This window comes from Cardiocondyla obscurior, linkage group LG22, assembly GCF_019399895.1.
Source record: "Cardiocondyla obscurior isolate alpha-2009 linkage group LG22, Cobs3.1, whole genome shotgun sequence".
Taxonomy (NCBI): Eukaryota; Metazoa; Arthropoda; class Insecta; order Hymenoptera; family Formicidae; genus Cardiocondyla; species Cardiocondyla obscurior.
Genome location: NC_091885.1, coordinates 3,613,241 through 3,627,075, shown reverse-complemented (window position 1 = coordinate 3,627,075; position 13,835 = coordinate 3,613,241). Strand labels below are relative to the sequence as shown.

General features: G+C 49.7%; 1 protein-coding gene across 2 annotated transcripts in view; it reads right to left on the bottom strand.

Annotated features, from left to right (window-relative positions):
* Nvy (CBFA2/RUNX1 partner transcriptional co-repressor nervy) overlaps positions 1–13,835 on the bottom strand; it is a 39,822-nt gene that overhangs the window by 22,858 nt on the left and 3,129 nt on the right. The window contains exon 1 of one of the 2 annotated variants that reach the window (XM_070671251.1): positions 7,134–9,589. The exons of the other annotated variant lie outside the window; for it this stretch is intronic. The gene's annotated coding sequence lies outside the window, so the exon portion shown is untranslated. Of the gene's footprint in view, positions 1–7,133; positions 9,590–13,835 lie in introns of those variants that run through there. 2 annotated transcript variants of the gene reach the window in all.

The window sequence follows — 13,835 nt, the reverse complement described above, 5'->3', positions numbered from 1 at the left end:
CAGCGTCTCGCTTAATTGCCTGGCTTAACGCTTGAAATAATTTGATTTTCGCCATTTGTTTGTGCAAAAGGATATTTATTTTTCCTTTGTTTATAACCAACCCGCCCCGGCCGTCTGTTACACGAGACTTCGGTTAAATGCGAACTGTAATTAAAAGTTCGTTACTGCGAGATAACATTGCCGTATCACGTTGATACGCGGCTCCGGCGCAATTGATCGGGTTTTATTAAAAAATACGTAGGTCGAAGTTAAGCACGTGGGAGATTTTTTTTTTTTTAGGGCGACGGTGTCTAATCGTTCCGGTCCGGTCACTTGAAAATTTCGCGTCGCGAGTAATCGAACGGAAACTGCGCCGGGCCGAGAATCGCCCGGGATCAATTGCCGCGCGTCCGCGAAAACGTTTCCGCCGGCGGTTATATCGTTGCGCGCCCAACGTCGGGGGCGCAATTAACTCGGATGTCACCTGCGATCGATCGCCGCCGCGAGGTGTCCCGCTTTTACCACCCACTGTCCCTCCCCCCTGCCGCCCCTCGTTGTCGTTAAGGTGAGCTTTGGCCCTCCACCCCCCCGCCTCCGACTTGCCGGAGACGCGCGTCTCCGGCAATTCGTTAAGACGCTTAGTTAAGCAAACAAGAGCGGCGCCGCTCGGCAAAGTGATATACGTGCCGCGGCAGAAAATCCGCGGCTCTGCCGCACGTAATTGCGCGCAGCTGCGGTTACGCGCCGCGCGGATGTAAAGAGCCTCGGGCGCCGCGCGCGCGGTAATGCAATTCGCGCGCGAACGCGAGATCCCGGCCTGGACGTTAAGGGCGCGAGGCCATCCCTCCACCGTACCCCCCCTCCCTCCGCCCGACTTGTCTTCCTTTTTATTCTTCGTTCTCTTTTGCAGCCGGGATGCGCCGACGATCAATTCCTCGGTCTCTTTAAAAGAGCCAGGCGACGAAGGGGGGGGGGCGGGAGGGAGGGAAGACGAGTGCCGAGGATAGGTTGCAAATAATGTCGGCGGTACCGAATTAATTTTAATAATTATATTTGCAATCAATGTAATTATTGCCGGCATTTATTGTCGCGAATAATATTACAATGATTGTGGGCAGTATTTAATTAATCGTTATATTATTATAATTGCAACGACTGGCCCGTAATAAGCAAGAACACACAGCCCGCCGCCCTCCCCCTCCCACCCTAGTGTTTCCCTCGGCGGTCCAATTATTTGTCGTTCGCGGAATTTCGAAATAAAGCGGAGGACCCATCGGGGACGACGACGGCGACTCTATCAAGCGTTTTCGCTTGAACTCGCTCTGCACTTTCAGCGGCGACGCGGCGCAAGAACGGTGGAAAAAGGCGCCGGACAGAGGCCAGAACGGCCGGTGGGGAAAAAAGCAGCTCGGGATGAGAGAGAACGAGAGAAAGATAAGCGCCGTAGATAGATAGATAGATAGATAGATAGATAAATAGATAGATTTATATTTCCAGCGGGCAAAAAGAACTCGCGAAAAAGGAACGTTACTTATCGCAAGGTGGTCAGCCGATTGTTTCATCTCGGTGAAACATTCGTTGCTATCTCAAATCCTATCATATATATATATATATATATATCTTTTTTTCATTTTACAGGGTGAAAACAAGCTCTCGCTGCGAAAGAATCCACGGCGGAATTAGCATAATAAGAAATGCAAATTAGACGTAGCGGAGCGTCCCGGCGCGAACGTCTTTGGGGGTGTCCCGCCGAGGGTGCCCCGCGCGATAAGAAAGAGAAGGCGAAAGCGGAAGCGGCCGGAAATCTGATGGCGGGCGAATAATCGGCGGATCGATCGCGGCCACATTTTGGCAGAGACCGGGGGCCTACGGCGTCTCGCGGGCTTATGTTTATACATATGTCCCGCACATGGTACGGCGCCCCCGAAGAGAAGAGGCGCGGGCGGGTAGAGACGTACTCTGAAATTTCCAATATTAGAACGGCCGGGCGAGAGGCAGGCCAGATGTCTACCGTACTGACTGCCGAGAGAGCGCGGGCGACGTGCGTTTAGCATGGTTTCATTACAAAAATGTCACGCACAGAGCCCGCGCCGCGACGCGCCGCGCCGCTCCGGTTCCGCTCCGCGCCGCGCGAGCCCCGTTCCGCTCTCGCACCGCGTCGTCGTCGACCTCTCGACGATGCGTTCGCCCGCTGTTCCCTCTCCGTCTATTTTTCCTCTCCACCCCGATCTCTCGCTCGCCGTTTTCGTTGTCGCCGTCATCGCGAAAGCTGTCGACCTGATCTTGGAACGGCGACCCAGCAGCCGCCGCCAATTAACGCGCTCGGCAGAACCGTCCGCGTGAAATCCTCCACGAGATCATCGGCCGCGTTTGAAGGGTGGGATATCTTCGGGACGATCGCGTGCGAATGACGCCCTATTGCGCACCCGGTATCCGCCAAAGTTCCCCTTTTTATTTTCCTCTCTTCTCTTTTTATCGCGTCAGCTCGCGTGACAAATATATTTAAAACTCGTGCGCGTCGACTAGATACGCGATGCCAATTAATTTTTAACGAGAGGTAGAATGATAAACGCGTCGGTCAACGTGGATACTTCGTTGCGATTTTCACCTCCGCGAAAGCACGCGGGCTGGTCGATCGACTTTGCACATTATGAAATTTTTAACAGACGAAGAAAGAACAAAAGTGGAAGAGTGAAAGAGGGGAAAAAAAAGAGAGAAAAACGACCGAACGGTAAATACTTCGCTCTTTGGAGTCGACGTGAAACCGTTACATCGTTAATGGTATCGAAGCTTTACCCCGCGAAGGTTCTGCTTGGTTTCATTACAAAGATGTCATGCGCAGGTACGTCGCAGTTATACCCGCTTTTGACGTCCCCGCCCGCGTTGTATACACACTTGGCGTTAAACCGGAACGGCCACGGTGCACGCCGGGGAAAATTATGAAATGCTAAAACGGAAACAAATTTCACGACGCCGAATGTCGCTCCGATATTCGCAATTAACTCTTTTATTTCGCGGGCGACACGCGCGGCCGATAGCGCTCCCCGTGATCGAAAATATCGATAACTTTTCTCAACTGCGTCCGCCTAATCCCGGCGCGGCGAGAGAGCGGGGGGGGGGGAGGTAGGGAGGAAAAAAGCCACCCCCTCCGCGTTTTCAATTAACGAAACGATTTGTCCCATTTACGCGGGTGTATCGGGTTAGCGGGGCACAAGCGTGTTAAACGAACCAACTTTTTCCACGGGGCTAACGAGAAGATAATCGGGGGACGTCGTCATCGCGTGCACGGATAATTAATCACCGCGCCCGGTCCATCAACATTCGTCACCCCGCGTTTTCTACACGCAGTTTTATCTTTTAAACGGTCTGTCACGCGGATAAGACGAAACCCGTGACTAATGCCGGCGCGGGATTACGCGCGGTATTGGTAAGAGCACCAGAAAACAAGAAAGAAATGAAAAAAAAAAAAGACGCGCGCGCGTGTTAAACAAAAGTTCGCGATCGAATATAAATTTCTCAAAAAAGAAAAAAAGAAATTTCTGCGGAAATTTTTGGAGCGAAACAAAAGTTGGCTTTTAGTTAACGTCGAAAATAAAATATATAAAAAAACGCGGGTATTTCTTTTTCGGGACAAAATAATATTGTAGCTTAATTGGATGACCGCGTTGTTCAATATTAGTAATAACAGTCAACGAATTACAGGGTGCATGTAATTGCACGTCATTTCTCGCTGATAATTAAGCCCAAATTTTGACAATTTCGGTTTCGTGGCCGTCACGGCCATGCCAGGGAATTATCATAAATACGATTTCGCGGCTCCGGATGATAGTTTTATATACATTTAATGTGCACGACAAATTTCATTATTAACTGCTAATCTATTTTTCGATTACAAAGTTTATTAAAAAAAAAAAAAAAAATACCAGTTGTCGAGTTAATTTTTCAGATTTAAGAAATTACGAAATTGATTAAATAGACTTGCCTAAAGTATATAATTGAAGGATATTATTTACACGCGAATTATTCCCTCGTTCTAAGTGTTCCGTTCAGGTAAACGATGCAACTACCGATCGATCGGCACTTAATATATCCACGGAAATATCGGATGGCGTTCGCAGGTGTGCCGATGGTGCGGCCGGTTCGTCAGTGTCAGCGAAAATTGTCGGACACGTGGTTAACTATGCGGGGGCTGGTGAACGTTTAGATACGCGGATAGGTAGTAACAGTATACCGACGCAATTGCCGGCACTTCTATGGGCTAGTGAGGTATGAATCTATTTTGCCGCTGCGTTCTGTAACCGACGACACGATACCGTTCGATCATCCGCGAATAGATAACATTTTCTGTATACGTGGCTTTTCAATTTAAAAACCCTGCGTCACTTGGCTCGGACTCGGCCGATTACTTCTTAAAGAAACTACAGGAAAAAAAAAAAAAAAAAAAAAAAGGAGCGAATAAAGATTAAAGAACACCGCTTCAACGTCATCCGCCATTAATTAATCTCCGCTTCGTTTAATATCTCTTTACAAGAAACAAAAATTATACGATTGTACGTCCACAGATTGCGCCGTTATTCCACAAAGCGATCTGTGATGTAAACGTCAAGTTTGTGGAACTTACGTGCCACTGTTAACGCGGGTTAATTGCATGCTAGCCGGAAAAGGCGATTCGGATTTGGTACCGCTGTGAGTTGCGCTACGCAACGCAACGCAACGAAACCGGAGATACCAGGGAAAGACCGGAAGGCACCGTCGGGAGACCACGAGAGCAAGCGGCGAGGTCGAGTCTCTCTCCGGCCGTAACTCTTGATTCTCTTTGAAGCGCGGAAGCTGCCCGCAACACCTGACTGACTCGACGGACGCGTATATGGCAGGTCGAGCGGAGCAGCAGCGGCAGACAGAGCTCGCTCGAGGGGGGGTGAGGTGGGCGAGGGGTGAGACGACGGGCAAAAGCGGAAGGCAGCCACCAGGGTGGGCCGCGGGAGAGCGAGAGACAGAGGGCGAAAACGAGAGAGAGCGAGAGAGAGAGAAAGAGAACGAGAGCGCGAGGAAGTGGAAGGGAGGCAGAAAGAGAAAGATTAATAATATAGGAAAGCCAAAGCCACGCCGCAGCCCCTGACAAGCTTTCCTCCGCCTCTCTTCTGTTGCCAACAGTTAATCGATATAATACTTCGGTATAACACGCCGCACCGGCGAGAGTGTACGTGCACGCGCGGTACGCGCTCCTTGCAGCACGCGTGTACACACGCGCGAGGCACCCCATGGACCACGGGGGTACCTGCACCGGCGCTGCGCCCCGCGAGCGGTGCCCGCAGCTTAACGAGCTTCCTTCCCGCGGTATCTCGGCCGCGACCGATTCGTTAACGATTTATAAAGCGAGCGCCTCGAAAGTCTTCTATAAAAGTCTAACTTAAAAAAAAAAAGAAAAAGAATAAAAAAGAAACGAAAAATAAAAATAAATAGATATTACGATATACGCGTGGTATCCGCGTCTCGTAATCGCAGCCTCGTGTAATCGTCGAGGGACGCGAGCACCGGAGAGAGGAACTGCGCGATTCGAAACGCTGTAAGTGACGCACATCGAGGGAGAACGACGGTGCATGCTAAGGGATGAGCGGGCCGGAGAGGGATGAGAGCGTAAAGATCGACAAGCGCGGCTTCGCGCGAACATTGCGGAAGCGCGGCTGCGAATTCGTACCCGCCGCGGCGCTTCCGCCACGGTTAATCGCGCTATACGCCGCCGGGGAACCGATTATTGGCAAACACCGTGCGAAAGGGTGCACCTGACAGGGGTTTTCGTCGCGCGCTGTTCGGTCCTTATCTTCCGTGCCGCTGTCGAAGAAAACTTCAAGTTTCCCCTCGGGTAGTCTTTGCCCCGCGGCGACTCATCCGCACCCCCCGCAGTCTACCGGCATTACATACGTACTCTTTGCACCCCGGCGGCTTGATTCCTCCGGTGTTTGGTGCGATAAGTTCCCTCCCCCTCCCCTCCCCCTTCGGCGCGGTATATAGATATACAATTCTCTGCGAAGGTATTACGAGCGATTACTTCTTACGGTTCGTCCGACTTCGTCAACGGAACGAATACTTTTTGCCTCGAGCAAGCTCGAGGGGGATTATTTATGTAGAAATCTTATTGTTAAATCGTTACATTTTTCCCCTTTAACAATAACTAATTTATATATATATATATATATATTTTTTTTTTTTTTATATTATATAATCTCGCGTCCGTTTTAATTCCACGATTTTATGATACTCGTGCGCGGCAGAGCTACCCCCGCGCTGCAGTTGTACGCGAAGGAAAAGGTCAAAATGTGGCATTTCTCATTAATAACGGAATCGATACGAGTGTCATGCACGTGGAGTTACTTTCGTAAAAATTGCGGTGCAATCGTAATCGTCGGCAGTGTCGGCGAAAACGACAGCGGCTTCGTACGCGGCACGCGATATCCTAGTTATCTCGGTGCTGTCGGGGAATCCACGAACCTTGCGGCGCGAATTTTGCGAGCATATGGCCACGTGCGATTATGTACTTAAAAAATTTGTTTCAATATTCAAAACCCCTCCCGCGCCCGCCCGTCGTGTTACACGCTGGGCCCCTCGCGGCCGCTACGTATAATCAAGCAATTATTTCTCACGTCGCGAGAATACCGGCGTACAAATTAATGCCCGCGGTGCACGTACGGCCGCATGCCAGCCATTTTTAATATCGCCTCATGTGCATGTGCAAGATCTAGCGAGCCAGTAAGCATATGCGAGCATGCAGCTTATGTTACAAATGCGACAGCAACCCATCGCGTACGTAGGTTCTTCATTTAATTATTAAAATCACATTCCCACTTCGTTTTATGAATAATATTAAGATAATTCGTTTCTAATTATCGAGACGGAAACGATCGAGGGAAACGACTGCTCTTTGTGCGAGAGCACAAAGGGAATTAAATTTCAAAAGACGCGAGTACTTTAATTTGAAAAATAATGTAACGCCTTTGTACTCGACGCGCCAAGTGTCACGTATCGAGTTTTATCTTCGTTTCCTTCGCGAAGTCGCACAATAATTATCGCAAGCGCTAGAGAAAGAAAGAAAGAAGAAAAAAAAAAATACTTGCTCGATAGAACTTGAGTGTCATATAACTTAAGCGGATTCTCACCTCCTGCCTGATCGACGATCAATCGGCGTGCCAGATTAAACCGCAAAAAAAGAACGAAATAAAAAAAAAAAAAATATCCAGGGAAGGCGGCGGGTTGTCGATCAGTCACAGTTTCGCGTACGCGGGTTTTTTTCACGAGCGCCGTAGATGCTCCTGCGAGCGAGCGTCGACGATACGCTTCATCGTGCGCGGGATTGGCACTCTTTCTCCGATTTTCGGCACCGGTCAATAGACAAGCGAGGACGTCCCGTCCGTGCGATCCAAATGCAAAACGGGGGAAAGAGAAGAAGGATCCTATATCTCGAGAGGGAAAAAGTTTCGAAGTATCGAGAAAACAGAAGTTTCCAAACGTTATCGAGATCGGAGTCAATCTTGAAAAACCCGCGGAAGTAGAAAGGGAGAAAGGGGGAAAGAAATTCCGATGCGAAATGAGAGAAGATACGTCTTCGAAGATACTTGGATCCGCGCGGTAAAGCGAAAGAGGAGTCGAGGACGACGGGATGCGACGACGCGAGAGGTCCCGACACTACGGCAAAGCGGCGCGAGCGTGCGCGACGCACGGACGGCAGTCGGCGGCCAACTGAGAGTCTCGCTGGAGAACGGAAAGGATGACGCCAGGCAGCCAGCCAGCCGGTGGCGGAGGTGGTGAATCCACCACGCAACCTCCGGCCAGCCTTAACCCGCGACGCCTCTATCTCCGGGCGCGATGATTATGATATCCGGCGATGACTTCCCGAAGTGCAGCGATGGTAACAATTCGCGAGACACCTGGCAAGAGTTATTTCGGACCGTTTACGCGCTCTACGTAGATCCCCGGAACGAGCCCCGGCGATATGGGGATTTCCGCGGATTACGCGATCGAGACGATCAAGCAGGATTTTGATAACGCTCCGAAGACTATAGGAAACTTCGGTGAACTTAGATTTGAAAGAACGATCTCGAGCGGACGCACCGCGGTCCGCTTTATTGCGCTCTCCGCTTCTTATCAAAATTCTCGACCTGTAAAGTATTCTTTTATTTCAACGCGGCGTTTATACTTCAAAATTAGTTCCCGCGAGTGATTTAACAATCATAAATAACGTTTCAAAATTTTACTCTTTGGAAATAACGTCACTTGAAATATTCGCCCTGCGCCGTTACGTCGCGCTATAGAAAATAACCTTTCGAGAGCTTCCCGATAATTTTTGATGACGATCCAGGAGGGCGATCGATGCGGGAATCGTTTCGAGGAGATGGTTCCTCGCACGACGAGGTGCGAGACGGTCGAAATCTAGGCGCGCGCACGTTCCTATACGCGATATTGTAAACGGGCCAGTGTGCTCCTGACGTGTCGATATATTCCCGCGAAGAAAGGCTCTGCCGCTGAAGCTGAGAAATAGCTTGGTCCTCCCGTGCCCCCCCCCTCGGCCCCGACACCGGCGAGTGGTGCAGCCTCACCTCACCTCGGCACTTTGAATCCTGCGCCACGCTCCTTTGCCGCTCCGTTTTCAGCGACGCGCGACATCGATCACCGGTGCTGTGCACCGAAATCTCGGCGCGAGATCACGAAGGTATGGGGGGAAAAAAAATATATATATATAAAAAAAAAAATAATAAAAAACTACACGCGCAAATCGGCGCAGTCGAGCTAGACAATACTGCCGTAATTTACACGCGGAAGTGGAAAAATACGGCCGCCTTTTTACAAATCAGACGCGAGGACTCTGCGAGGGTTTCTGGCGAGGGTTCCTGCAAGGGTTTCCGCAAGGTAGCCTAAGAGTCTAATCGCGGAAATAATGAAAATTGTAATTACGTCCCGCACGTGTTCGAGTTGCGAAAAAGCGAGCTTAAGAAACTTGGCCCGAGCGGCGATATTTCTCATCGTTCTTACTGCTCGAGCGAGGCACGTTCATTTCGATTTCGAGAGGATCTCGTCAGGCACTCGAGAGTACAGACCCGATTTCCAAACTCGGCCGTTGACGAGGAATGCTCGACGACCCACGATCGCGCCAGCTGTCTTCCTGGAGGACGCAGGAAGACGCGCCGACGTTCCGGCATTGATAGATCGATCGCGAGATCCTCGAAACTCGCCGTCCAACCGGCATAGTTTCGCACGGGATTACATAATTCGCGACTTGTAAAGGTGTGTGTGCACTTAGCAAATAAACACCGAACGAACAGCAAACGCGAACATTCAAAAACAAATCAATCAATACAAAAATAACACCCCACCGACGATAACGGCACACATCACCGGCGAATGTTCCGGTCGCTGTGTTCGTTCGGTGTTCGTTCACCAAGTGCATACACACTTTAATATAATAATTATAAAAAAACGCACCGTGCCGAGAAAAGTTCGCGATTACAAAAATCTCAAAGCTCCATTGTATTCAAAATAAATTATCTCTTTCCTTCGAACCGCGAAGTAAATTTCATTTACAAACCTTCCGTCCAAAAATGTAAAACAAAAAAAAAAAAAAAGAGAAAGAAGATAAAAGCGTTTATTTTACGTGCAAACTCAAACGCGCGGTTGACTTAAAAATCGAACACGCCGCTCAGGGGGATCTCGTTAGCGCCGTCCGGCGTCGTAAGAATTAATTTAAGGATCCCGTTTTAGAATTTCTCGGATATCCGATCTAAGCCTGTCGCGCGGCGGAATTAACGTCTCCGAATGCGCGGACACGTGCGTGCACTCGTGGCCCGTTGCTCAGGATGACACGTGTGTACACGCCGAGATTGCGGACCGGAGTGGACGCGCGCGTTTATCGGCACGAATTCGCGCGCACACACCACGCCGCCGACCCATTATACGTATTATTAGCACTCCGTCACGCCACCCTGTCATCGCCACGTACACACTCGTGCGTACGCGCTCTGACGCGAGATCCCGGGATCCCGTCTGCACGCGATCGGATGCCAGGACGTCGGAGCTTACCTCGGGGCCTGTCGCCGTGGTCAAAGACCGAGCCCGACAGAATACTGTTTAATTAAGAAAAAAAATATAATAATAATCGAGCGTAAAAGTTAAAAACATTAAACGACAACCTGAGAAAAGAATACCTTATTCCTAATTCTATGATACTCTTAATAATAAATATAATTCCCGTCAACGCGGAATTAATTTTAATCTCGGTTTAACTAGCCAATGTTTTTTTTTTTATCTTTCTTTTTTATCTCTTTTTAATTCCAAGTATCGGAGCAAAGGCGAAGGGTAAGTTAAACCGCGATTAAAATTAATCTACGACGGTAGAAACGGCTCGTCCGGCTTATTCGTCGCGGTTAAGAAGCGACAAAACAGATAACGAGAGTTCGGGCCGCAGTCACCGTGAATGACGGAGCGGGGCTGCAGGTAATTGGATGGACGGGCGGAGTAATTTATCGAGCCGCTTCAGGTATGACGCGCCGCGAGTTTCGACGTCGAATTAACGCGGCCGCTCGGATAGGAATTAGTCGGCGAAGCAATCTAAGTTTCCCTCGGCGGCCGGAGCCGGGCGCGAATAGCAAATCATTCGACGACTCGGTGCAACGGTTACGCGGACCAAGTCTTGCGCCCGCGACGGTAAATTCACCCCCTTTCGCGCGTGGTCACCGATCACCCTCACGGTGGCTGACGGCGAAGCGGAAATTCGCGCGTCGTCGCGCGGAGAGAAAAAGAAAATTATATTTTGCTCGAGCTACATTATTATATTTCTAACAGAACATATATATATATATATATGTAGGCGATTCAATTATATTTTTTACGTCGGACCGAGCCCTCCGAAGAGCATTACGCCGGGACAAAAGTCCTATTGTACCGCACCTGATTGATATTCATCAATTCCTAACACGAATATGGAACACGAACGACGCGACAATGTAAATAGATATACGTGCCGTCTATAAATCACGGCGTCAATTAATTTTGATATATATTATTATAAACAGCCGCGGCGCATACAAAAGAAGCGTCAAGCGCGACTCGATATTCGTCACGCGTAAAGCAGTCCTCGAAGCCATTCTGTAAGTAACAGTCCCTCGAAAATAACCAGATATGGAACAAAAGCTAACATGTAGAATGGAGCCTAACGCACAAAGAAGCGCCGAGGAAGGAAAGAGATAAAATAAAAGGGATTTTTTTATACGCCGCGGGGAGGGAGGTACACGAGTTCGAACGCGGAGGGAGAAAAAACGAGAAGAGAAGACGATAAAAACCGCCGGTAAAACAATGGAGAGGCAAACGGTGAAGACGTGCTGTTACGGGAATTTTCGGAGACCCAATTACCAACTCTGCCGGCGCGTATCGAACGGACGTGTGTGATTAAACGCTAATTCCGATTTATTCGACGTACGGCCGTAAGTTTAAGCGCAGTGATGGCGTCAATCGCAGGTCTGACCGCGGCCGCGTTTTACACGATCCACCTACGGTGCCCGTAATTTACGACTTATCGGCACCGCGGCACGGTGTAATTTTGCACGAGTGCGAAAATTACACCGACGCAGAGTCAGCGAACGCACCCCCGCGCCCACCCCTTCCTCGCCCTTCCTGCCGCGCTCTCTTTCTCTCTCTCGCGCGCGTTCTCGCTCTCTGGAAGTGACGCGAGATCGTGCTCCCGGCACGGGCGGGCATGTACCGGGATGTCGATACCACGAGAAGCGGATGTCAATAGCACGAAGTCACTCCTCCGGCGAGGGAGAGGCCGCCGCATCCGCCGATTTTACAAAGCTCCCGCCCGCTCTGTCGCCCGTACGCGCTGGCGGAAAAAAAAAAGAGAAAAAGTAAAAAAAAAAAAATAAATAAATCCTGCGTTTAGCCGAGAGAGCGACTGAAAGGTCCTTTGCCTTGGGAGATAGAGAGCGAATTCAGCGAGTAGGTTTTATTGCAGACACTCTATTGGAAGACGCTCCTTTCGGTCGATGTGACTAACAAGACTTGCAAAACGTATGCCTTAATTGGTCCCCCGGAGATAGTGCATACTTGCGTGAAAAACCCCGTTCACCCTCTAAGAATAACTTACATTTATAACTTTTGCACGGTCAGTTCGGAGAAACCAGTAGTTGACGCCTCGTCAACGAAGAGCAACAACAAAAAAGAGTATGTACGATGGAAATTAAATTTTCCGACATGTAAATGTGATGGATCGAGAGCTTCTCGGGAATCGCATCCGCGGATCATCAGTCGGCGTTATTAAAAAATATAAAAAAAAAAAAAAGAAGAAAAAAAAGACTGAAAAGGCAGGGTGCCTGTCTCTTATCTCGTAGATATCCGCGGGAGGGAGACCCCGGAGGTTTTAATCGTTCCCGGAGAGAGTTTTGCTCTCCCGAGTAAGCCGCATCTTCCGGTCGCCGTTCTCGTCCCGCGCGTTTTCTTTAGCTCATCCGAGGCTCTTGGAAAAGTTCAATCCGAAGTGCTGCCAGTGACACTCTCCGACGAGTTAGCGAGCGCGCTTTTGTATTACTTTGCATCGGTCGCCGTTGTGCCCGCGTCAACTAGACGTAATCCGGGCAACGGCACGCGGGTGCACAGGGGGAACCGGGGGGGAGGGGGGAGAGGGAAATATCGCAGCTTTCAAAAACACCGTCGGTCTTTCTCCGGCTGCTTCGCGCGCCCGTAGCTTCCGCCGCGTCTCTTTACTTCCATCGAGCTTCGCCGTAATCCGCGGTCGCGTTCAACGCGACACACTTTTTCCCCACCGAAACGCGGAACAGTAAAACACGATCGTTGTAATTAATCGGATGTTAAACATTCCCGAGATTTACTGTCTTAATTAAAAAAAAAAAAAAAAAAAAAAAAAGTCTTCGGCTTTAAATCGAAAATATCTGGACTTGTGCACGGGGAAAAAAAGGCGTCTCGAGAGTTTTTCCGCGGCTCGCCGGGAAACGGACGCGTTGTGATATTGTCAAATTTGCGCACCGGGGCTATCAGCGGGGCACACGTGCGCTAAGACGGGTGGAAACGAGCTTTGTTATGCTTATGTCAACAGAAGACGTGTGTTTTCAGAGGCGCGTGCTGCACGCGACGCGCTAGAAGAATGAAAGTAAATATCGAGCGCGCGGCGCAGGTGGACCGGATAAGATTAAACAGCTGTTTCCGCGTTTTATCGGGAGTGTAGTTAACCGCCGCGGCCGCCCGCCCTCCCTCCTTCCCTCGCGAGCCCCTCGCCGAAATGCATTCTTCTCGGGTGCGTTAGCACGCGCGTGCAATATCCGCAACAGCGGCCCGCGCAAATGAATTGCGCCCCGCGCAAGCAGTTGGGACCGCGGACTTTAAGAGAGGAAGATAGTCCAATAACGCGAATAAACTCTACGCGAAATGCCTCTCGGATGGTTTGCATGTCGTTTCGCATACTCCCGCGTGCGTTACATTAAACGTATATACGGCGGGAATTTAAAATCTCGAATAACTATATTCACGAGTGTCTGAATAAAAAAATGTAATAAATAAATTGCTCTAAATACGCTTTGTAAGAATAAAAAAAAAATTAAATAATAATAATCTTTGAAACCGGCACTGCCCAGAGCGGAGTTTTCGCGCGGAATACGCCGCGCGGTTTAATTATACATACACGAATCGTCAGGATGAATTCCGCGCAGCGCGAATACGCGCCCCACGTGTCGCGTCTATCTAGGATTTTATTTCGGAGTGCCCAATCGCTGCCGGGAGAAAGGAAGCGAAGGCGAAATGGATAGAAAACAGCTGAGGCGCAGCTGGTTTCTGGCATCGCGACGGCTGGCGTCTCTTCC